At 43.7% G+C, this 23,061-nt stretch overlaps 1 protein-coding gene across 11 annotated transcripts in view; it reads left to right on the forward strand.

Annotated features, from left to right (window-relative positions):
- FBRSL1 (fibrosin like 1) overlaps nucleotides 1-23,061 on the forward strand; it is a 510,880-nt gene that overhangs the window by 175,872 nt on the left and 311,947 nt on the right. Inside the window, exon 1 of one of the 11 annotated variants that reach the window (XM_025169887.2) lies at nucleotides 4,046-4,122. The exons of the other annotated variants lie outside the window; for them this stretch is intronic. The gene's annotated coding sequence lies outside the window, so the exon portion shown is untranslated. Of the gene's footprint in view, nucleotides 1-4,045; nucleotides 4,123-23,061 lie in introns of those variants that run through there. 11 annotated transcript variants of the gene reach the window in all.

The following is a 23,061-nucleotide window of genomic DNA, read 5'->3' on the forward strand; positions in this document are numbered from 1 at the left end:
GGTTGTTGAGGCCTAAAGTTTTATTTCTTGTTTGGTTGAGGCTTAGCTTGCTTGTTTGATTGGCTCTTTCCCCAGTCTTTCATAAAACAGTGCAAATATTTGGTTTGGTATCTCTCAGTGTCATATTTTGTTGCCTGTATCTTCTCTTTCTGCTTCTGCTTTCCATGGTAGGGTAGATATTGAGAGATATTGAGGATAGGGACTCAATGTCTTGAGTCAGACAAGATCTTGTGACCTTCTGGATGTTGCTCAGTAGCAATCTGCAGCATCTTCGATTATTAGCCACGCAGGCTGAGGCTGCTGGAAGTTTGGCATCATCTGGTGGCTCTGAGGTTCCCCATCCCTTTAAAAAAAATTATGCTGTGTGCCTCTCCTGTGTAAGAGCTAAGGAAGCCAGAGTAATGATCCATAAATTCCACCAGCATCTAGCCTTCCAGTTCCATGCCTCTTTCCAACCTCAGAAATGGGTGGAAAATGTCCTGTTGGCAAGCTTTTGACTAGCTTCCTCAAGTATTTTCTGCACTGACTTGCAGTTTGAGGTTGGAGTATCCTTTAGTATCCTTTAGTAGACACAAGAAATTGAACTTGAGATCTTCTTCACATATAGGAGATGCTTAACCATTCAACTGTGGCTATTCCCAAGTTTTCCAGCAGATGTTGGCAAGTTGCAACTTTCAGCCTGGATTTAGAAGCCCTCTGCAAGAGTTCAATTCAGCTTTCCAGCACAAGTAATTATAATCCATAACATTGGCACCGAGAAGAATGGAAAGAGGTGGCCATCCTTGGCTTCTCTCCCACCTCCTCTCTGTTTACCACATGGAGATCCAGTATCTGACACCCCCCCCCCCAAAAAAGGATTCTCCACCCCAGCTTCAAAGTTACAGTAACTACATAGTAATATAAGTTCGCCTGTCCTTACATACCACAAGCTGTAGATGGTGAAATGATGAGAAGAAGCTGGTAGCAAGGTGTGTACACTGTGTATTTTTGTAGACTAAGCTTTCTGTGTGATAGGTGGCCTTGCACCATTGGCTGGATCTCAGAATGCAATCACCTAGTGATAAAAAGCTGTTTATGGCCTCCTATAAACATCCACAGTGACGATTTATAGTTGGTAGATTGGGTGCTCTGAACAAGAAGTGCGAAATGTGAGGTTGTTTTCAAAGGATTGGTGTGCTTTAGGTTTTCCTGTTGCTTGTTAAAAGTATGAATTGGGTGGTAGGGTAGTGCATGGGTCAAAAATGATCTGAAGAAGTGCTTGAGACCTCTGTGTTCTTCATGAAAGGGGACTGTCTTTTTCAGGATTTCATGTTACCCTAGAAAGAAACTGTGAGAGTCATATCAATTGTAATTCATCAAGTCCTTAAAGCTTCTCTCTCTCTTTTTCACCATATGCCTCCTACTACCGTAAGATCAGCTTCTGTATCTGCTCACTTTGCAGTACAGTTGGATTGCATTGTGGGTTTTTAGCCCTCTAGTCATTGGGCAAGCACATTTTTGTAGTTTCAGTGAATCATGGAGTTTTTAGATGTAATGTGTGGTCGGAACACAGAATCTGTTTTAATGAATGTTAACGAGAAAACGAAATACGAACCAATGACATTTTTTTTAAAAAAAGTGAAAGATTATTCAATTCTGTTCCATGAGGTGGTGTGATTTGCATAAGGAGTTGTGATTCCAAATTGGTGCAGATGTAAATAAGATGATTTAGGTTATATGGGGAGAAAAAGATTTGCTCAGTGAATGTTTATGAAACTCACTTTGATGAGTGTTCAACTGTAAAATCTGATACTTGAGCTAGGTAATCTTTTCTGAAATTCAAGATGTATACTTGTGATTAAAACCATGAAGACATCCTATTATATTTTTATAAGCACATTAACTCTTGTAATTTAAACAGATTCGTTTGCATTTTGCATGCCAAATGCATGCATCATGATTTATTAAGGGAAACAGCCTTCCACATCTGGATTTGTTTCTTCATTCATTAAATTTTGATTGAAAAAAAGTTGTTGGAAAATCCCACAACACTATCATCGGCTAGAGTGATTGCTTTTCCATTGCTTGGGTCTGTTTGGGATTTTTCCCACTCTATTTTGTTTAGCGATGGTGTATAAAATCTAGGATTCCTTAGCTTCTAAAATTCAAGCCAGTTTCAGTACTGCAGACAGATAGCAAGCTTTGGGAAAAGTAGACGGATTAAAACTGTCAACAGTATCTAGTCTCTGGTCATCTCTGTTTTGGTGTCCAGCACGTCTGGACACGGTAAGATTGAAAGTCCATCTCTGCTCAAGGCAGCAGAAAGCACTCTGTTTAGCAAGATAAACAAATTAGCTAAATTAAGCCCTGCATAATTCTGAAGCTGGGCATAGTTGTGCAAACAAAAGCAAGGGAAAATAAACCCTCTGTAATAAAAACGTTGAAGAGTTGGCAGCTAGGGTTTCTCCTAAAGATTTTGCAGAAGGATGAAGGTTTTAGTTAAGAGTAGATGGCCAGTAAGAAACAGGTCTAGTTGTGTGCTGTTTGGGACATCCATAAGTCTGGAAATACTGCTCCTTAGAAATAGTGCCAATTTAGACCTAGAAGTACAATTCTAAGGCATGCTCCTATTTTTTGACCTACTGCATATCCAAGCTCCTTCATTAAAACAACAGACCAAATATTAGCGAGAGGTTCTTAAGTTTTGGCTCAACCAATGCTTGTTTATAACTTCTTTGACACCAGAACTCCTCTCTGAACCAAGTCACGAAAATAGTTGCAGTGATGCTAACGCCTCACACAGGGATGTTTCCGTAGGGTCAACCTAGACAGGACAGGATGTGGGGTGGAGTGGAGGGTGGGGGGCTGTGAGAAATTTGTTTTCCCATTTTCTAAAAACAGTGAGGATGGTCCAGTTTTGACTGGAGGGATAATGTTAAAGAGATGAGTTGTGTATCCTTTCCTGTTCCCCACCACCCACCCCATTCCCAACTGTTATCCTCCAATTGGAGCCCTTCACATCTGCTTGGATTTAAAGCCACAATTATTTAAGTTCCTACTACATTTCTGTTTTATTTTGTTTTTTTCATTTTATACATGCGCGTCTCAGGACCCAGAAACTGAGGTCCCCAACCCATAACCTTCTAGATGGATTGGATGTCAGCGTTATAGTCCCCTTCCCCAACCAGTATGGAGAGTAGGTGGGAAATCTGAAAGTTCTGATCCCAAGACTTTTGCAAGACTACCACGTTGGGAAGGGCAACAGAGTGAGGGTATTTTGCCAAATCTGAAAGGCGCCCTTTTGGGGCAGATATATGCCATTTTAGAAGGAATGCCTTCTTCCCTGCTTTACTGGGAACACTAGAATGGCTTTATACCAACCTATCTGGCTAGTATTTTTCTTTGACAAGCAGTGGCTCTCCAGGCAAAGACAGGTCATTTCCATCACCTGCTATTTGATCTTTGAATAACTAGAGATGACAGATTCAAAGGATGCTCCCTGGTGTAGAAGGCTGCTTTTAGCTAAAGAACTGTTTGAAGGGTCATGTTGCTACCTTCAAGGATTGCTGCCCACTGTTGATCTTTCCTTCTTTAGGGTGGAGGGCACTTGATTTGACCAAGTGTTCTTCTTTCTAATGAGATCCCAGGAGCCAGGAGAAGGTGGAACCAACCCCTTGGGTTTCGGTCAGAAAAGCGTGGGTTTTTTTCAGAGCGAGAAGTCTTGGAGAGCAAGTTGTGTCTACCAAAGAAAGGGAGAGCTGAAAGGGCGGCAGTTGATAGGGTGGGTGGCCACAAATGTTGAGAAAGAGAATGGCAGCAAAACAGCTCTGGAAGAGGGTGGAGAAAAAAGATTTCACAGTCTAAAGTGGAAGGGCTGTTCAGATCAGCCTGGTGCGACATGGTAGAGTTTCTAATTGCTGAAATTACCTCGTCAGGGAGGCCTTATCAGCCACCATTCTACGGATTGTTTGGTTTAGATAAGCATTGAAATGTGATAAACCCTTGATAACCATTCTGCTGATTACAGCGACTGGTTGAACAGTGTTTCCGTTTCCTGGGAACAAAGTCATTTTGCGAAAGGGACAACCTTGACTTGGTCTCTCTTTGTTTTTCTCCTGCTCAATACTTTTTCGTTCCCTTCATGTAAGTCTAATATCCATGACCTTTCTTGAAATGTATTTTTCTAAATCCTCTGAAATCCTCCCTTCCATGTCTTTATTTAGTTATTTGGGGAGGGAAGGGAGAATGTTAGTTATCGCGGACTAGATTGAATGACCTTTGCAGAAATGTCTGTGGGAAGGGAAGTAGGCTTCAGCGCGGTTGAGGTTTTCTTCCTTGTGAGTGGGTTTTCCCTCTTGTTACCTCCTTGATTTGACTTAGCAGCACAGAGTGACAATGGCAAGGCCTAGAAAAATTAATAATTACGAGATTAGGTGTCCAGATAAAGGTTTCATCTATCATTGTGGTCCTGCTGCTGCTCACGGTCACTCTCATCTGTTTTTCTGGCTGCCTCTGGGCCGATGGCCAAACTTAGGGAAGAAAACAGTGTGTTGTTCTTTATGAAGCTGGACTGCTGGGTGGAGGGCATTTTCATCAAGGGAGCATAGAAGGAACAGCAAGATTCTTCCAAGAGAGTTTAAAATAATGTAATTGGAGTAGGTTTTTGAGTGCCTGTTGCTGGCAACTATCAAAATTCCTGTTGTTATCAACAGTGGGGTAAGTGTGAAGGAAAGACTGATTTGATGGTGTTTGCACTTTGCTTTTGTTGATGGGTATAGAGGGTTGTTGTCTAAGCCAGCTCCCTTCTACCTGGTCCCTTTCTCCTTTCTGTTCATTCCACAGAGTAGAGCCAAGATCTTCCCCCTTTGGAGAACCACCGTCAGGGGTGCTTCACAAAGCTGACCGTGACCTGGTGCAATCCTGCCCTACTTCCATTTATAAAAGGCAGACTGGAGAATTTGTCTCTTCCTTCTAGCTAGCTTAGCGTAAGCGACAACTGTGGGCCAGTTTTGTTCACTAAAAATCCCCGTGGGGCTTAGGGGCATTTTTGTAAATGAAGCTTCTACCAGAGGCTGGTACTCTGCAGCATGCCAGATTGCCATTTAATTTTATTTGAAATTATTATTTTTTTAAATGTAAGAAGTCTGGTGGGATACGGGACCTGGTGAACATCAGGGAAGGGATCATGGGTGGTAGAACGTTGATTCAGGAGCCAGTTTTTTGTACACAATCACCATCTTGATCTTACTTGGCTCCTCTACTGGAGCTGGTGTGGATTATTGTTTTCCTAAGAACCACTCCATACATTAAGGTCACTTTGGAGACGTTTTCCTTTCTTCTGAGACAAGGGTGACTGGGGAGGATACTTCTTCTGTTGCAACTCGCCTCCTTTGGGGAGGAGGCCCTTGAGCGTCCCGCCCACTGCTCATTCTGATATCCTTTACTGACTCATGGGATTTCTTTCTTTAATTCTCTCAAGCCCTTCATGTTTTCATGATGCACGCATTGTCCTTGGGTGGGTTTGTTCTGCTATATTATTTGTGTAGTTCTTTCATATTGCACATCGCTGTGTGGGGCACATTCTGTAAAATGTATGTTAAAATATTGGCGGTGTAAGCAAACCTGCTTGAGTTGTATAGATCAGTTTGTTGTCTTGGGGTGCAGGATACAAGGATTGGCTAGAAGTTAGGTTGATTAGGGAATCGTATGCTTGAGTTCTTGATTGGGACCTGGGTCTTCAGGATAGGAGCCCAGTGTATTTTCTCTGAATCATACCCTGACATAGTCAAGATTCCTACCCTACTGTGTGTTCCGCCCATCTAGTTTTAGTTGCAACTTTCCCTCAGCCAACTTCAGCCTTTCCTAATCTGGTGCCCTCTGCATGTGTTGCTGGGTCTATAGTGAGAGCTATCATATATCTGGGTTGCAAACTTCCAGGTGACACAGTGGCGGCTGAGAAACCATTCTGTATCTCTTCGCTACTACATACCTCCTCCCATTTTCCCCACAACAACTCGTGAGGTGAGTTGGGCTGAGAAAGAGGGCCTGGCCCAAAGTCACCCAGCCAGCTTTCATGCCTAAAGCGGGACTAGAACTCACCGTCTCCAGGTTTCTAGGCCAGCACCTTAACCACTACACCAGACTGGCTCCCAATTTATGTTTTTACCATGCTTAAGCCATCAGGTAAGAACCTGCTGCACTCATGCCTAGAAGAAGCTTTAAAATAGGTGTTTGGGGTTTTTTGTCAAATCCCCCAGCTTCTCAAATAAGCACAGCCGTTAAAAGTCCTTGCGCTTAAATATCACCTTAATCCAGGGATCACCGAGGGCTTTGCACACATTAAAGAAGGAATGTTTGCTAAAAGTACAGAGGGAGCCCAACAAAAGAATAACAAGGTTAGTCTCTCTCTTTTACATCCACACACTTTTTGCTATTCTCTGGTGGTGTGTGGAAAGCTCAAAGGCCGCAGCCAGATGACTCTTAGCTAGAAAGTTTGACATAAACACAATGGATTACCGTGGAAAACCCAAATCCGTCTGCTTGCTGATGAGGTAGAAGGAAAGACAGATGTGTATTTGGCAGGATAGAGAGTCTCCAACTCAAGGAGGCCCCGGAAGATTTTCTCAAGGGCCCACAATCTTTCCAGCACGTCTGGCTATCCTTACTCTTTCTGTTTGCTTGTTTGATTGATAGTTTGCTTGCTTGTTTCTGACAAGCATTGAGTAAAACCACACAGGCAAGTTCCAAAACATCTGCATTTGACCAATAAATCAGAAACCATGGCAAAATATCCCTCTGGCCATCTCTCTGGACTCAGTCCCCACCCAAAGTAGTGTGAGTTTCACCTGGCATCCACCCCATTACGAAAGGCTCGGTTTTTAGCATGATAAACTGTGGCTAAATGCCATGTTGGTTTGTTTAGCTGTGTGAAGGCTAACTGGTCCCCTTTTCTTCCCTGCCTGTCTTTCCACGAAAGGGGGAGGGGGTCCATATGCAGCTGGTGCCTGTGATCAAACACAGATGTGTATTGGGATCCTTTCCATCTTCTGCAACATTTCAGTGAAGATGAATGAAGCTTAATCAGCTATAAATAACAGTAGGCCAGGTCCTTGGTTCCCTAACCTTCTGCACAACTCCCCTCCCACCAAGGTTGAGTTCAATTACTACAGCTGACTGCCAACAACATGATAATCAGCTGTTGGACAGAGTGCCAAGGGTGAGAAGGATGAGGAAACTGGAAAGACTGATACAACCGATGCATGGGGTGATTCCACCTAAGCGGAATGTTCTTTGGGATTCAGACAGCACATTTTGAAAGACTTGGGGCACAGAGTGATGTCAGCCAATCCTCAAGTTGGCCCTCAAGTCTGCTTCTCCCCCTTTCCATGCAGTCACACAAGCTGGCCCAGCCCCTCCTCAAAGCTTGGAGGAAGTTGCAACCCCATATTCTGCTTCCAGTGAGGGCCATCTTTCTCCTTCAGGTGGGCTGGAGTCGGTGGATGGATTGGCCCTCTTTTTATTCAATTTTTTATTGTTTATATTTATGGGATTGTATTTCAGGAGGGCTTGTTGAGATTCTTGAGCGCTGCCCAAGGTTTGAGATGGTATATATATTACATTGTATCGAGAAATTACACCAATACATAAAATACCCCTGGTGTCCCAAACAGGAGTTTCACTCCAAGTAGATCATTGGAGCTCTACATTGCTATCTCAGGAAGGATGAAGCCTAGATGGAAGGCATATGAGTTTACAGCAAGGATGGAAAATCTGTAGCCCTCCAGATATTGATAAACGATGCAATGCCAGGTAGCACAGCTTCATATATGCCCATCTCTAGATTATGACACGCTACTACAGAAGAAAAAGAAGAGAGAGAGAGAAATTCTCTGTGTCCTTCTCTCTCTGTCTCCCCCCTCCTCCTCCTCCTCCTCCTCCTCCTCCTCCTCCTCCTCTTCTTCTTCCTCTTCTTCTTCCTCTTCTTCTTCCTCTTCTTCTTCTTCTTCTTCTTCTTCTTCTTCTTCTTCTTCTTCTTCTTCTTCTTCTTCTTCTTCTTCTTCTTCTTCTTCTTCTTCTTCTTCTTCTTCTTCTTCTTCTATTTTAGGGATCACGTATGTTTATGTCCAGCTCATGTTCTTCTGTATTGGGTTAGGAAATTAAGCAGGCTTCACAAATCACCCCCCCCCAAAATGTATCACTGCTACGTTTCTGTTGTGTTTTAGGGGAGAGTTGTTAGGAACTGATCGTTTATGTACTGATTATTGAAATGCTCCTGTAAGGACTGCTTATGCTTGTATGGATTGTTGATGAAAACATTGAAGCAAATGGTTTAATGGAAAAGGAAACTTCTGCTAGCTAGAGGTGATTTCTTTCAGAGCTCTCACTCTTCATAAAAGCACCACTCCACCTTCTCTTCTCCACTCCCCCAAGAACATCCAGCAGAGTATAGTTGCGTGTGACTCTAAAGCTTGCATCTGGTCTTCTCCACACCAGTGGCCTCGCTGTTCCTTAACTGTTTTTGCTGTTGTAGCACAATATAAGGTAAACGTACTTCGAGTAAAGTTCCACTCCTGAGGACTTGAAGGACGTGTCTGTGTAATTTTCTTGGCAGCAGTATGGCAGTGGTCATTACTCCTGCCCTATGGAACAGCATTGCCCCTGAGATTCAGGTGGCCCTGACCTTGCCTATCTTTCAGAAGGCCTTGAAGACCTGTTTTTCCCCCAGGCGCTGGGTCAGGAGTTTTACAACAGTCTTGGCTGTTTTTGATTGATAAGGGTTGTTTGAAATTGCCTCTGGTGCAATATGTTTTATGATGGTGATTATTTGCTCTTTTTAATTATGTACTCAACCCTGATTTGTGTCTTGGTTGGGCAGCTGTATAAATAAGCAACAAACAGATAAATAAATGTGGCTTCCTACTGACTTCGTTCAGAAGGTCCCCACCCACTCACCCCCACCCCATCCAGTTTACGGCTATGGGATTCTCTAAGTCTCCCATCCAAGGATTGGCCAGGACTGGCCCATCTACGCTGCACAAGGGTTGGTGCAAGCTGATCTTTCCGAAATGGTGTGTGCTATTTTGAGATCTGTTTTGGATCCTGGATTGGGGTGGGGGGATAACCCTTTGATCTACCATTGTCTTACAAAGGGTGGAATTCAGGTTCTAATGCTGTTGGCTGAAGTCCACAACCTCGGTCCGCAGGCATTGAGTTCTCACAGTGCAAGCCTTGTTCCCTCTTAGTGGCAACCAGCTCAGCTTTAAAAAGTGAAGGGATACAACACGCCCGTTCATTTTCTTTTCTCACTGTAGTTTGTAGTGCATTGCTGCCACTTAGTGGGGGGAGAACCGAACTGAAGGTTTCTTAAAGTGGGTGAAGGCTTTGCCTGCCAGAGACAGCTGTGGCCTGTTTTGGGGTGGCCGCTCTTCCCAAATATCAGGAACCATGCTGGATCTTTCCAAAGCCCTCCCCTTCATTCCCTGATTCCGTGCTGTCTCTTTGAGGTCAGCGAAAACCAATAGCTAAAACTGATTTAACAAAGGGGGTGGGGATTATCTTTAAACTTTTTAGATGGGCAGAATGATGCCAAGTAGATCAGAACGTTCACTGCCTTCTCGAGGGAAACCCCCAGCGGGCACCGAATGCGCATGGTCACCCGGCATCTGTCTTCGCTGCTCAGAAAAGTTCTCCAGCCTTCTTTGATTCCACTTGCCTTTCGGGAAGAATACAAGCGATCTGAACGAGTAAGTTGTGGCTGAAAAAGAAAAAAGTTGAAGATCAAATAAAGCAATGTTGTCCAAAGTTGGCCACTTTAAGATGAGTGGACTTCAACTCCCAGAATTCCCCAGCCAGCCATGCTGGCTGGGGAATTCTGGGAGTTGAAGTCCACTCATCTTAAAGTGGCCAACTTTGGGCAACACTGAAATAAAGGCAGCCAAAGATTGGGGGGCGGGGGGGCTCATTTGCATGCCAAACACCAATCCATGGTGTTCATGAGGATTTGGTAGAAGATGCCAATTGTCCAGAGGTGTCCAGGCTAAATTACAGGGCCAGTTTGGATCCTAGGTGTAAAATTTCCTCCAAACTAGTCAGTTCAGCTGCCACGTAGGCCTTCCTGCATTGGAACTAATATTGTATGGAAGCTGCTGACTAGCCACGGATGCATCTCTTCCCCTTGTGCCCAGTTTTATTTTGACATTTTTCCCCCCATGGTCATTTCTGAAGGAAAGGTTTTGTTGTTGTTGTTTTTAATGTTTTCTGCTAAAATATTTTCACAGGGGAACTATCAGGCAGAAAGCTCGGACTTCTGCTTCTCATTTTCTGTGCACGAAGCCCCTTTTCTTCTTAGGGGTCTCTTAGATTTTTTTAAAGCATCTCTCACAGGCTGTCACAGCCATGGTAATCCTTCCTTTCCTTCCGAGGGTATCTATGCCTCGCAGCGATCACTTTGTGTGTGTGTGTGCGTGCCTTCAGTCAGTGTTGACTCCTGGCGACTACCTGGGCGAGTCCCTACAGTTTTCTTGGCAAGGTTTTTCAGAAGAGGCTTGCCATTGCCTCCTTCCTAGGGCTGAGAGAGAGGGACTGGCCCAAGGTCACCCAGTTGACTTTGTGCCTAAGGTGGGACTAGAACTCACGGTCTCCTGGTTTCTAGCCTGGTGCCTTAACCTCTGCACCTAACTGGTTCTCATCATGTATGACTTCTGAATTCTGCAAACCCTCTGCCTTTGTCTGAAACCAAAATGTCCCCAAGGACCTTTAAAAGCTCTCTATTTCGGTATGCCCTGATGCCCAGCTTCTTGCTACATATTTATAATTAAGCCAACGTCTGATGCAGCCTATTGAAGGCAAAAGGAGAAGAGGCCGGCAGAGGATGAGATGGTTAGGTAGCATCATGGAAGCAATGAGCATGAAACTGACCAAACTCAGGGAGGCAGCGAAGGACAGGAAGGCCTGGCGCAATATGGTTCATGGGGTCACGAAGAGTCGGACACGACTTAACGACTAAACAACAACTGATGCAGCCTATGATCCTTTGATTCAGATCTGACGTTTACCCCTGTATGGACAAAAAGCATTATATGGGCTAACCTGTTTCTTTATCCCCATTTCCCCATATCTGAGCTTTCTCTTTGCAGCTGGGTTAGCCCAACAAGCTTAGCCAAGTCAGCTGAAGCCCTAGCAGATGCCTCCGCACCAAATTGATTGTAACCGCGATTAATTTCTTTGTGGCTTAGCATCTTGGGCAAACTCAACCTGGTTTGGCAATGGATTGTAGGACTCCAAAAAGGGGTTAACTCAGGAAGCAGGTGAAGGATGAACGCAGAGCTCCAAAGCATCTCTTTATTTTGTACCAGGAAAAGCAAACAGTTAGTTCTTGCTAATTCCCTCTAAAGGCCTATAGGAGAAGGGTTTTTTTTTTTTAATTAAAACTCCCACACATTTCTGTCTTCTGCACACACCAGAGGGCACTGCATGGCATGTTGTAACATAATAAATAACCTCTTAACCTGCTTAGTGCGTTACGCTCAGTAGCATGTTTTACAGCGTTACCTGGAGTCCTTGAATACTGGTTCCCTTGGCAACGCGATATAGCATTTTTATTCTTTATTACTATCACTGTTTTATAGCTGCCTTGTTCAACTGTGCTGTCATCTTTATTTTCCTTTAGTGCTATTCTTTTGTGCATCTGTGTATATGCAAGAGCGAGAGAGGAAAAAAGTCGACAAATCTGCCTTGAGAAATTATATCGGAGTCAAGAAGATGAGATGTCATCTTCATATTAATTCCTGGTGGGAACATTGACATAAATTGGGGAGCCCCACGTGCCCAGAAACCCCCCACTGGCATTCTAGATGTAAATTAAGGCAGGTAGTTAAGTTATAGCAGAAAGCTGTGGAAAGTCAAAGTAAAATGAACCACAGGGAGGGGTGGGTGGTGTTTTACAAATAAAAGAGATTGAAGGCAATGCGGCTTATAGGTTGAACAGAAATCCTGAGAGGTGGGATCAAGAAGAGGGTAGAGTGTGTGTGTGTTGGGGGGGGGAATTGCTACCTTTTATATGGATTTAAATATTCTGGGGTGGGCAGGAGGGAAATGAAGCTGTGATTTAAAAAAGAGCGATTAGGCTGGGTCTGGAAAGGTGGGTCAAATGCTGTTTTCGCAGGCCTATCTTCACGCGTTGATACCCAAATGTGCACGTTTACACGGAGCGAGGTGGTTGTTCCAGTGGTAACTTGGACGTATCCTTCTGAATATTCAGAGCAATTGTTCCGATACCTCTTTTGAAATGAGTTTTTGAAACACGGTGGGGTTGTTTTTCTTTGGGGGGAAGGGGGAGAAATTTAAAGGCTTTCTGAGTTTTAACCCACATGGGATCTTCCCCAGCATCCTGTCTGCTGCAGACTCAATGAGTTTTGCTTCGTGACAGCTGTCATCTGAAATGTCCCTCCAAGTGGAAACACAGTGCAAGCAAGCAGGTGTTTCTTTGGTCCTGGTAGGTACATAAATTCCTCCGATTCTTCACAGAGAGACAACTTTCACACTAGATTTAGTCTTTGGGAGGGCTATCATGTGTCTTCCAGTCCTGATAGGAAGAAGACAGCAGATCTTCCTCAGCTCATACACCCTTTTTTGAAATTTGTCGGTTGGCTTGCCGTCCTCTTTGAGAAAATGTTTTGACCCATGTTTCCTGGACGTGGTGCACCTGGCCAGTGAAACATAATACATTCAGAGATTATGACCCACAATCGTTACAGAATAGAATAAACGGACTGGTATTTTATCACCATTACTTTTCAGAATGTAGAAGTCAGTCTAAGTCCAGGCATTGCCGCTTTGGGAGTGACTCTGTTTGGTCGAAATAAGAGGGAGATTGTAATTAAAGTGGGCATCTGCTTTAATATAATGCATACATGCGTACATGCGGTGCTTGGGTGAACATGCAACAGTCTGAATTGTTTTGAAGCGTGATTGAACCTGTGGGATTGAATGGGACACGTATAACTGAATGGGAAGCTTTTCTCACATGTGCATATGCACATCCATGGTGCAAATTGATGCTAATTGAAGTAGATAGGTCTGATATGCAGGTTCAGTCTAAACCAATTCAGTCTGATTCTGGATCAAATGCTATCAGTTGCCCCAATCGCCTTGAACGTTCTGATCGAAGCAGATCGATTTCCCTGAATTTATTTGAATGTTCAAATCCAATTGGACCTGATTCCCACATCATGAGTATAATTGAGCCCAAATCCCGTATGTGCAAGGAACATTGATACATAATTGCATCGTACGCATTTCTCTCCTGGGAGAGTTAGTCATCCTAATTTGACTCCGGGGCTGTAAGTAGGGGGGTGGGAAAGGAAGGGGAAGCATTGAACTGAAGTTTCCCATTACTCAAATACTGTGAAGTTATTCTCAGACAAGCCGCCCCACTTGGAAAGGCAGATGTTGCCCGGTGTGTCATCCCGCGATAACCAAAGGTGTGTCTTCCTTGCAACAGTGTGACATAATTTCCAGCGTGAGTCTGGCGTGCTCCTGAGGATGATAGTGGCTGCAGAGTGTTATCCAAGGGACTGTGATCCTGGACTAGCAGGAACTGGCTGGCGAGACCCAGATAAGACATATCTACTAAGCCACATGTTGGGACTAATAAGGATTTTGATATGTCTCTTACAGCCCCCGCCCCACGGCCCCCCAGCATTTCTTGTACATCTAAGCCTACGAGCTGTCAAAATATTTACTCCTTCATTGGATAGTGCCTCTCTTTCCTTAAGGGGTGTGTGTGTGTGTGTCTGTGTGTGTATTCCTGCTGACTACAGTGATTTGCCAAAATACAGCAATAAAATATAAGTGTACCTTCTTCAGAGGGCAGGCTGGGGTCATAGCTTCCTCCCTGAGGAGGAATTTCTCTCATTTCATGCAACAGAAAAATATAATCATAAGGACATGGTGGGCGGGGGCGTGTATACATCCTGCTTTTAAAGTCCTTCATTACATCTTGTGCCTTCAGGCAAAGGAATAAGATGCAAACTGGGGAATGTTGTGCCCTTGAAGCAAGAATGAATGTTGGTTTTGCGTTGCCTCTGGTGCTTTTAGCTATACAGCAAACATGCACTCCAAGCTCTTTCTTTCATCCTTCATCCTACTTGCTAAATAGACTTGGCATCCTTGAACAGCTGCTAGGTTCAGACAAACAATGTCAGGAAAGCCAGCCCACCATCTCACATGAACACTAATTTCCTCCTGTGCCCTGAAAGCTCAACACGGCATCACTCTGAGACATGGGGTGGGGAGGGGGAAGCGTAGGGGGAGACGGGATGTAAACATGGATCTGCAGATGCCGTAGTCCTGTTGATGTGGTTTGCCTTGTACTGTGCCCAAAGATCTCTCGATGTAGGGAGAATTGCGCAATAGCAGAGGAACTGCTACTAGTTAGTAGACCAGTAGTCAGCAGCGTGGTGCCCCTGAGATACTTTGGACTGGAACTCCTCCACTGGTCTTGTGGTTTGAGGCTGAGGAAGGCCATGGGCCAAAATATCTGGAATGCATCAGGAGACTATTGACAGTCCTCAGCTAAAACCGTTCCTTATATTCCTAATGGAGAACCAAATTGGGAGGAGGAGGAGGAAGAGAAGGAGGACGAGGAGGAGTAATGTTGGAACAGCACTTAATCTGTAGAGGCATATGCTCATTCTGCTTCTTGACAGCTGACTTTTCCACAAGCAGAAACGTGATTCTTGACTGGAGAGCCAGCAGTGATGGATGGGAAATCAGACCCAGAGCCATGAAAACCTCTTAGCTCAATAGTAGAGAACAACCTTCTACTCAGAATGGATATTTCACACCCCCGTCCCCAAACCCTCCCCCCCCCTTTTTTTTTTTGCGGTCTCCAGAGCCCTTGGAGATCCTGCAACTGCCGTTCAGTGGCAAACCACTTAACAGCCAGTTTTTCAAATAAAAGAAGGGAAGGGTTTCGTTTGTTGTTGGTTTTTAACATCCCACTCCCGTACCAAAGAACCTAAAAATACTGCCTTTGCCCATTTGACATGATGTCGTAACATCACAGTCCTGTCCCCTATGATTGTCAACATAAAAAAAAAAAAGATTGTGGTCCCTGGATGCCAAAAAGTTGTCAATTCCTAGTCTGTTCCCAATCTTGATGCCTTTTGATAAGGACTGAGAAAGGTCTTGAATGGAAATGTGGGTTTGTCACTGTCACCTAGCACCAAAAGTATCTGGTAGATAGATGCAAAGATCTGATTTTGGCAGGCATCCGTCCCCTATATTCCTTGTGTTTTTAAAAGGAAAAAAGTGAGTCTTTCAGAGCTCTAGCATTAGCAGAACTCAATTCCTGCTGTAAAGTTTGCTACAACACGGTTTTCCATCCTTCCATCACTTCCACTTCTTTCTTAAAAGCCTTCGTCCCCAAAGAATAGCTCTTCGTTATTGTGAAGGGCACGCTCCACAACCAAAGCTTCAGCTCTAATACGTTGGAGAAAGCTTTGTTAATACTGTGGCATTATGAACAGCTGCAAATGTTCCTACTTGTGTTTAATCTAAAACAATCACAGATTCTCCACCTGGAATAATAATGGAGCCCTTGTAACATCTGGTTTTAAGAAACCCAGTGCATTTCTATTATTAAAGAGAACTCTTTTAAGTGGGAAAATGGTGTGAGTTGGATGAAAGTGTATTGGCTGCCAGACCATTATTTCTAATATTATTTATTATGAACTTTGTTGTTGTTGTTATATTCCCTTGTTGTCACCTTTCAGAAGCTGACAGGTAAAGAGCTAAAAGCTCTTAGAAGGCTACCTGATACCTTGTGAGGCCATGGAGCCCATTATGGTCTGTTCCAGCAGGTAGAATCTCCCCAGGAATCTCGTGCAAGTTCTTCTCTGTGATTTGCTTCCTGATCCTGGTTACTCTTTCCAACCCGAAAAAGTTGCAAAGAAACTCGTAGAAAGGGTTTGAGACCCTGTCTATCAATCAGCAGGATAACTCTTCAAAAATGTATCAGAACAGGATTGCATTTGGTACGGGAAGTTAGGCCAGCAAAAGAAAGATGGTGTTTAAAAATGAGCTTGATCAGACATGGGATGGTGGAGAAAAGAATTCCGTATGCATGTATGCATGTATGTATGTATTTTTAAAAAGAAGATAAAAACTAATATAAAATAAAGAAGAAAGAGAAAAAGAAATCAATGAGAAAGCTAAGAGTGCAAGAAAAGAAAAGTAAAAAAAAATAGAAAAGAAAGAAAAAAGATAACGAGAAGTGGCTTCTGATATTCTTCACGGCAGTTACAATTATATTTTAATCTCCCTCTCTCTCTCTAAAGTTACATCATGACTCTCTTCTTTCCGTAATCTATCCTGTCTAATTATCAAAATCATAAATCACAAGTTCATTTTTACGCAATAACTCCACAGGAGGTTTCCAGACACCAGTGAATAGTGTCTTTCCTCTAATCGGAGACGTTAGTTTACCCATCTCAGCAAGATCTGTCGATTTCACCGACCGTTCCTCCATAGTGGGTAGTGTCGAATCTTTCCATCTCTGTGCCTATAGTAATCTGACCGCAGTCATCTTCTACTGAAATAATCTTCCATGGCTTTTTTCTAACTGTCTATCCAGGAGTCCTAAAAGGAGACATTCTGGCTACAAGGTGGAGGAAAGAATTCCTGAAAAATACCCCCAATGCATCCCTAAGGGAGGAACGTCAGGGCATTGGCTCAGAATGTTGTTGGCTGCTCCTGTCTAAGTCTCCCTCCCGCCTGTGGGTCCAGTGACCCACAGTGTCAGGTTCGCCCCAAGGACAACAACGAGGCAATCCAGTCCAGTCCAGTTCCTTTATTAGCTTGCACCTAACAGACAGAATCTCGCCAGACTCAACCTATGCTAGATGTGATGGACTGGAATGGAGGAAGGGGGGTGAAAACGGTGCTCTCGTCTCCAGAGCAACGCTCTGGAGATAAGCGGAGAAAGCTGGCGCATCCCTAAACATTCCAGAAGATAGTAGAGAGTTGTGCCTGGGAACTGCTGGTCAGTCTGAGAAGATTTCTGTAAACAGGTGCTGGCAAATAAACCTTGCTGATTGAACCTGCATGGTCTCCAGGAGTTCTTTGGGCTAGGCCTGACACTAAAGCAACTAGTGGCTATAACCTGTGAGACTCTAGGGAGAGGCTAGCCTCCTCCTCTTTCTGTTCCCACACTCTTGCTGTGGACGGCGCATGCTGTGGAATGTTCCCCCTCCCTCCTGATCACCTTGATCCTCCAGTTGATCCTCCACTCCAATATCTTCCTCGCTCAAGCTTTCCATTACACACAGCCAAGTTGAAGCTGCTCTTCCCATGCTTCCTGGTGCACCCAGAACAAATGCGTGCAGATGGAACACAGGGGCAGAGCAGACACACACAGAGACACAACTTGGTACTTTTATTACCCGGAAGAAAACGCAGGGACTCCTATGGCCACAGCTAATAAACAGGTGAAAAGATTTCCAGGAGCAAGTAAGTCCCTCTTGCTGAATTTTTGTATGTGTTGTTTTTCCTGCTTCTCGAACAGCTACGGCAGGAGTCAGCAACGTTTTCTGGCACGTTGCATGCTCTTCGGCTGTGGGCTGAGTGCATGTGTCCCCCATAACAGAGGAGCCATCATTTCACACAATCGTCAAATCCTGCAAGCTTCGCCAATGTTTAATTATTTCTATTTGTGGTCCAGTCTGTGGGCACCAATTTGGGGTATCAGGGGGTATGTCCTCATGCCATCTTGCCATCCTGATTTAAAGCCTTGCAAGTCCACTCAACACTTTGCATTAAATCTGAATAATTTGTTTCTTTCTTAACTGCTGTTTTATTCAGCATGCCTGTTTCAAAACTGCGAGATGAGATCTTATTAAAGCTCCAAACGAGAATCTATTCTGAGCTTAGATGTTGATGTTTAGGCTCTTTATTTACATAATATCCCTTCTGAAAGACCAGGGCCTGCATTGTGGGTCGCACCCCCCACCCCCTCTGTTCCAACCTTTTTGGATCCTGACTTGCTTTTAGCAAACTCTTTCGAGAGTCTTCCTAGTTTTCAAAAACCGAGCCCAGATGGGGGCAAAAGGAAAAATAAAATAATAATAAATCCACTTGATATTCAAAAGGTCCAGGGTGTTTCGCTGGAACTGCTCCTGTTTAAAATGATTTCATAGCCTTTTTCTTTCTCACCCTTTAATCTGGTGCAAAGAAAAAAAAGGGGGGGGGAGGCCCAATCCTGTCTCTAAATCACCAAGGAACTGGCATGAAAAATTGCCTTGGAATTCACTCTCCGATTGCCTTTCTTCTTAGATCTTTGCTCGCTCTCATTTAGCTTTGAGAGTTCTTAAGGGGGCTATTGAAGGAGGCAATAGACAGACAATAAGAATCAAGTTCTTCAGAAAGGAAGAGGGGAATTGCAAGTGGTGTCTGGGGTGACATCATGTTTTTCTATTCCCCTTCTTCCCCTCCCCCTCCCAAACTTGGATCAGGGTTAAGACAAGAGATGAAATGCTGTCCAGGAGGCTTTTCCCCCTCCCTGAACAGGAAGAGTGTTCAGACATCAGAAGAGGGGTTTAAAAAAAAATTATAGACAGAGAATTATTCATTTGGGGGTCCGCATCTGCCTTGCATTAAAATATGAAATCCTTCACATATAGAAGGTATCTCTGTTTTCTTTCCTCCCTTGGCACCAGTGCAGCCATATTTCACATTGGAACACCACGAGGTCTATCTTTGGAAGAACGGCGGGCTGCTTGTTTAACCCTGCATGCCCCTTTATCGCTTCTACAAGATTCTGCATCACCGCCATCCTTTTCCCCACTTCCCACCCTAAAGCAGTTGTCTGGAAGAGAATGGTTGATTGAGCAAACCTTCTCTGATGCTTCTTTGCCAGTGGCCTTTGCCAGAGTTTGGGGGCTGTCTAGTCCCACATGGCAGTGGGCAGAGCACCAAGTATCACTTCCTTTTTTATCCTTTCAGCACTCCAGATAGGTTACTGACTAAGTTGGCCTATTGAAGTCTATGAGGGTGAATTGAGAAGTCCAACTTTTGGGTGGAGAGAAGAATGCTCTCCGTAGCTATTATTTATGGCATCTCTCTGCAGCCTCTAGGTTTGGAAGTGACTGATTAATTGACTGTGTGCCATCAAGTCGATGTTGACCCTTAGTGACCACATATCTTTCTCCAGGACAATTTGTCCCCAACCTGGACCTTCCAATGATGCAACCATCACTGCAGTAATTAAGAGGATTGATAGTAGGGTACCTCTAAATCCTAACTGCAGGGGAACATGAGCAAGACAAGCTTATCGCTTACTCAAAGACATTCCAAGAGTGTTTGCTTGGTGATCATTCTGAGAAGAATAGTAGACCAGAGAAATTTTGACCTCAGATGCACTGTTAGTTGCTTGTTTAAATTTATAATGCACTTTTGAATTTTACCTGTATATTAGTTAGGTATAACTGAGTTGGGCCTATGAAGAAATGCCCACCATTTCAACCTCTCTCAGATGATAATTCTTAGCTCTTCCAAGCTCTTTCCCTCCTATTTCACTCAACCTTACCAAGCCCATCATCCACTCTCATTGCACACCCAAAGCATGTGAATTTCTACTTGGTGATCATCACCTGCTCGGAGCAATTGGTCTTTAGTCAATCCAGGTTAGATTGATTGCTTCTTCTTGTACTCCAGTACTCTTAACAACCTTCTCCAAATCCATAACTTGAAAGCATTAATCTCCTCCGTCCCTTTTTCACTGTCTAGCTTTCACCACCATATATTCCCACTGCAAATTTTATGCTGGCCTTTCTCAACAGAGTATGAATCCAGTCAGTATGTGCACGCAACACAACTTAAACCTGTACACTGAGATAAACATCTGTATGTTTAATTGTAATTCCTTTAGCTGTTCCCCGGGATGCATTTTTGGTGAACTCATTTGGACTTAATTTTAAATCAATATACATGGAGTAGTGTTATAAATACGGGTTAGCTACACACTGATAGTTGGGGGTCAATGTATTTATTTTCAGCATATGCATATTGAATAACATCCTCTGCTACGGAGTTGGTGTGCTGTAGAAAGGTTAAAACCATGAAATAAGAACAGGTGACCCATCGCATCTGAAACCAAGCACAAAGAGCCACCAGAGAATAAAACCACTACAAAAGCAACAACAGAGGACAGCAACTCTGCAGAGGGTTGAAACCCCCCTAGTGTACACATGGAAGGAATCAGGAATCTTGTTCTCAGAGATTTCTGTCCCCCATCACCAACCATGATTTATTTTAAGGATCCAAGTAAACTCAGCATGAGTAGGACATAATAGCAAGCCAGTCCCTCGCTTGCTTTGAAATCCTCGTCATACCTTGCTTTATTTTTATTTTTAGCAGGAGAGCAAGCTGAATGTTAACAACAAATTAGAACCAATTAGGTGTTTTCAGTTTTCATACATCAGTTCTGATTAGCTATGGCCCTTCTTCCTTGCGCTTCCCTCTTTCCAAGATGCATTAGGCCTGTCAAAAACAAATTGGGGGCATCAGAGAGCAGCCGTGTAGGGTTAGCAGTTGCCAAAGTACAAATTGCTGTGCCTCTTCCCTGGTACGGGGGGCAGCAAATGTAAATGATATTCAGAAGGATGACATTTTCGTTGGCTGCTTTGTGTTGATCATCAGTGGGGAGATTCAGGTTCTCAGCTTGCCAGCTTGGGAGGGGGGAGAAGAAACATCAGCAAGGGAACTTCCAACCTTTGTAAAAATGTAGAAATGGTGGAACCCAGCAGAAGGTGTGCAGGGAAGGAAGCAAGAAGGGTTGTTTGTTTTTTTTGGATAGTTGCTAGAAATCTGGAAGGGACAAGTTTTGGGAGAAAGAGTTGGCATCCTGTTCACCTTACATGATTCTAGCCTGCATGGTTGGGGCTGATTGTGTCTTTCAGAAGCCACAAAGGGTAAATGAGTCCTTAGGCTACCGTAAGGAAAGAAAAGTGGGAAAAAATATGCTTGTTAAATATACGTGCAGTTGCGGGTGCAAATTTCAGTGGTTTGCTATAATGCAATCTATAATCCAATGCATTCTGCCTTTCTGTCAGGAACGGTTGACCTAAAACCCTTAATTTGGTTGTCCTCTTTTCCTGTACGGTGGTGAGTTTCTGATTTGCCTATTGCTGAAAAATGTTGTTCAGGTTGTTTTCTAGAGATTGCTGTTTAGGTTAGGTTTTACAGGAGCAAAACCCAGATTCTGGGTTGGCTCCATTCACCAGAGCTGGCCACGGGGACAAAAGCTGTATAAATCACCTCCAGTTATGACTTGGCTGGAGTAGTAATGTCTCTTAGCTTCATCTCCTGACTTTCCATCTGGTAGCTTCCAATGGCTCAGGCCCTTATCTCTCCTATATTGTTAAGGATTCCCATGTCGCTAAGCCTGAGTTTCTCCTGAGTGTTGTGGTATGGTTACTATCTTACCTTTCTGTTCCTTGCTAACTTAAGCTGCAGGAATTTAGTCTGCAGAGTGTTCTTGAGCAAGTTCTTCCAAATTGTCTGTGCTGAACTATGAATGGTCACTGAAGAATGTTTAACTCCAGAAATGTGAGCTGGACAAGCTTCATTCGTTTGCCTATGACTTGTGCTTAGAGGAGACCTAGATTGCTCCCCCAATCATGGATTACTTCAGGCACTACATGTTTCCTCTTGAAGGATCTACAATAACACCTGTGGCAAGTAGGGGGAGTTAGAGTTATATGCGAATCTGTGTAAGTTTCTAGTTTTCTGGGGGTGCACTTTGAGAGGTGTGTTTTACAGGCAATTCCCTGAAAGTTTTATCCTTGAGGTATCTTCCTTAAAAATACTCTCAAGGTGGCAAACACTGTCACTTAACAATGAAAGCATTGAAAATTCAGCTACTCAATGCAAAAGATAAAATGGGGAGATAAACTTTAATCTACAGCAGCGGAAAATAGAAAAACTGGTACAATTATCATCCCACAGTAGCACTATGAAACCATACCAATCAGTTATTAAAACTGTCAGAGGCTTTGTTATCTGTAAAAGGCTTTATAAAAACAAAGGGTTTTGCTGTCTGCTGAAATACACTAATACAGGGATGAAGACTTATTTTGCACAGGAAAGAATTCCAGATTTTCCACTGCAAGTGGTCCTTTTCCCACAACACACTTTTGGGGAACACCAGAAAGGAAATATCCAAAACAGGCCAAGACTTGTATGGAATTAAACCAGTGCTTCTCAACTTCAGCAGCTTTATGATGGGTGGACTTCATCTCCCAGATTTCTCCAGCCAACATACTGAGGAGGGGGGGATTCTGGGAGTTCAAGTCCACCATCTTAAAAGTGCCAAGGTTGAGAAACAATTAAACTAACTCCACCCAGTCAGATCTGGCGTAAGAACATCAAAACCAAATAAATGGACTCATTCTACCTACTGGAGAGAACTGGAGAAAAGGTATGGCTAAGAAATTAAAGTCTTTTCATTGCTTGGCCAATGGGAAGAGGCGGATGATGTCACCACGCTTTGCCAGAATGTTCTTGGCACGAGACTTCAGCACTTCCTGGGGAGATGGATAGGCAGGTGGCTAAGCCTCATTAGTCTTTAGAGACTGCCAAGAAATCCTAGGGCTATAGGCCAAACTGGGAACCCAAACACCAATCTGGGAGAAGGCCATGGCTAAACACTTCCATATGTGTCCATAAAGTCATGAAAACCAAACTCAGCTCACGACAGACTTTAGATATCCAGACGCTCTCCTCGCCAAGGGTAGCTAAAATTGGCAGACCCCACCATCTCCTAAATGAGATCCACATAAACAGATCGTATTAGCCAGAGAAAACAAAAGTCAATATCTCTCCCTGACCCCCTTAAACTGATTTGAGTGTCCACAAAAGAAGTTGAGCTACTAATTGCACCAATTTAGCAAAACGATTTAGCTAAGTTAGTTATTAAATCAATCGGTCTTCTGGGCTTAGAGAACAGCTGTCCTTGTGTCCCTGACTCTGCTATCTCCCTTTTGTCAACAAAGGCTGTCATTCCTAAAGAGAGTTTTAAAATAA

This window comes from Python bivittatus, unplaced genomic scaffold (genome assembly GCF_059951505.1).
Source record: "Python bivittatus isolate LINGU-HERP-01145 unplaced genomic scaffold, Pbiv_v1 ctg000100_np1212, whole genome shotgun sequence".
In the NCBI taxonomy this organism is placed as follows: domain Eukaryota; kingdom Metazoa; phylum Chordata; class Lepidosauria; order Squamata; family Pythonidae; genus Python; species Python bivittatus.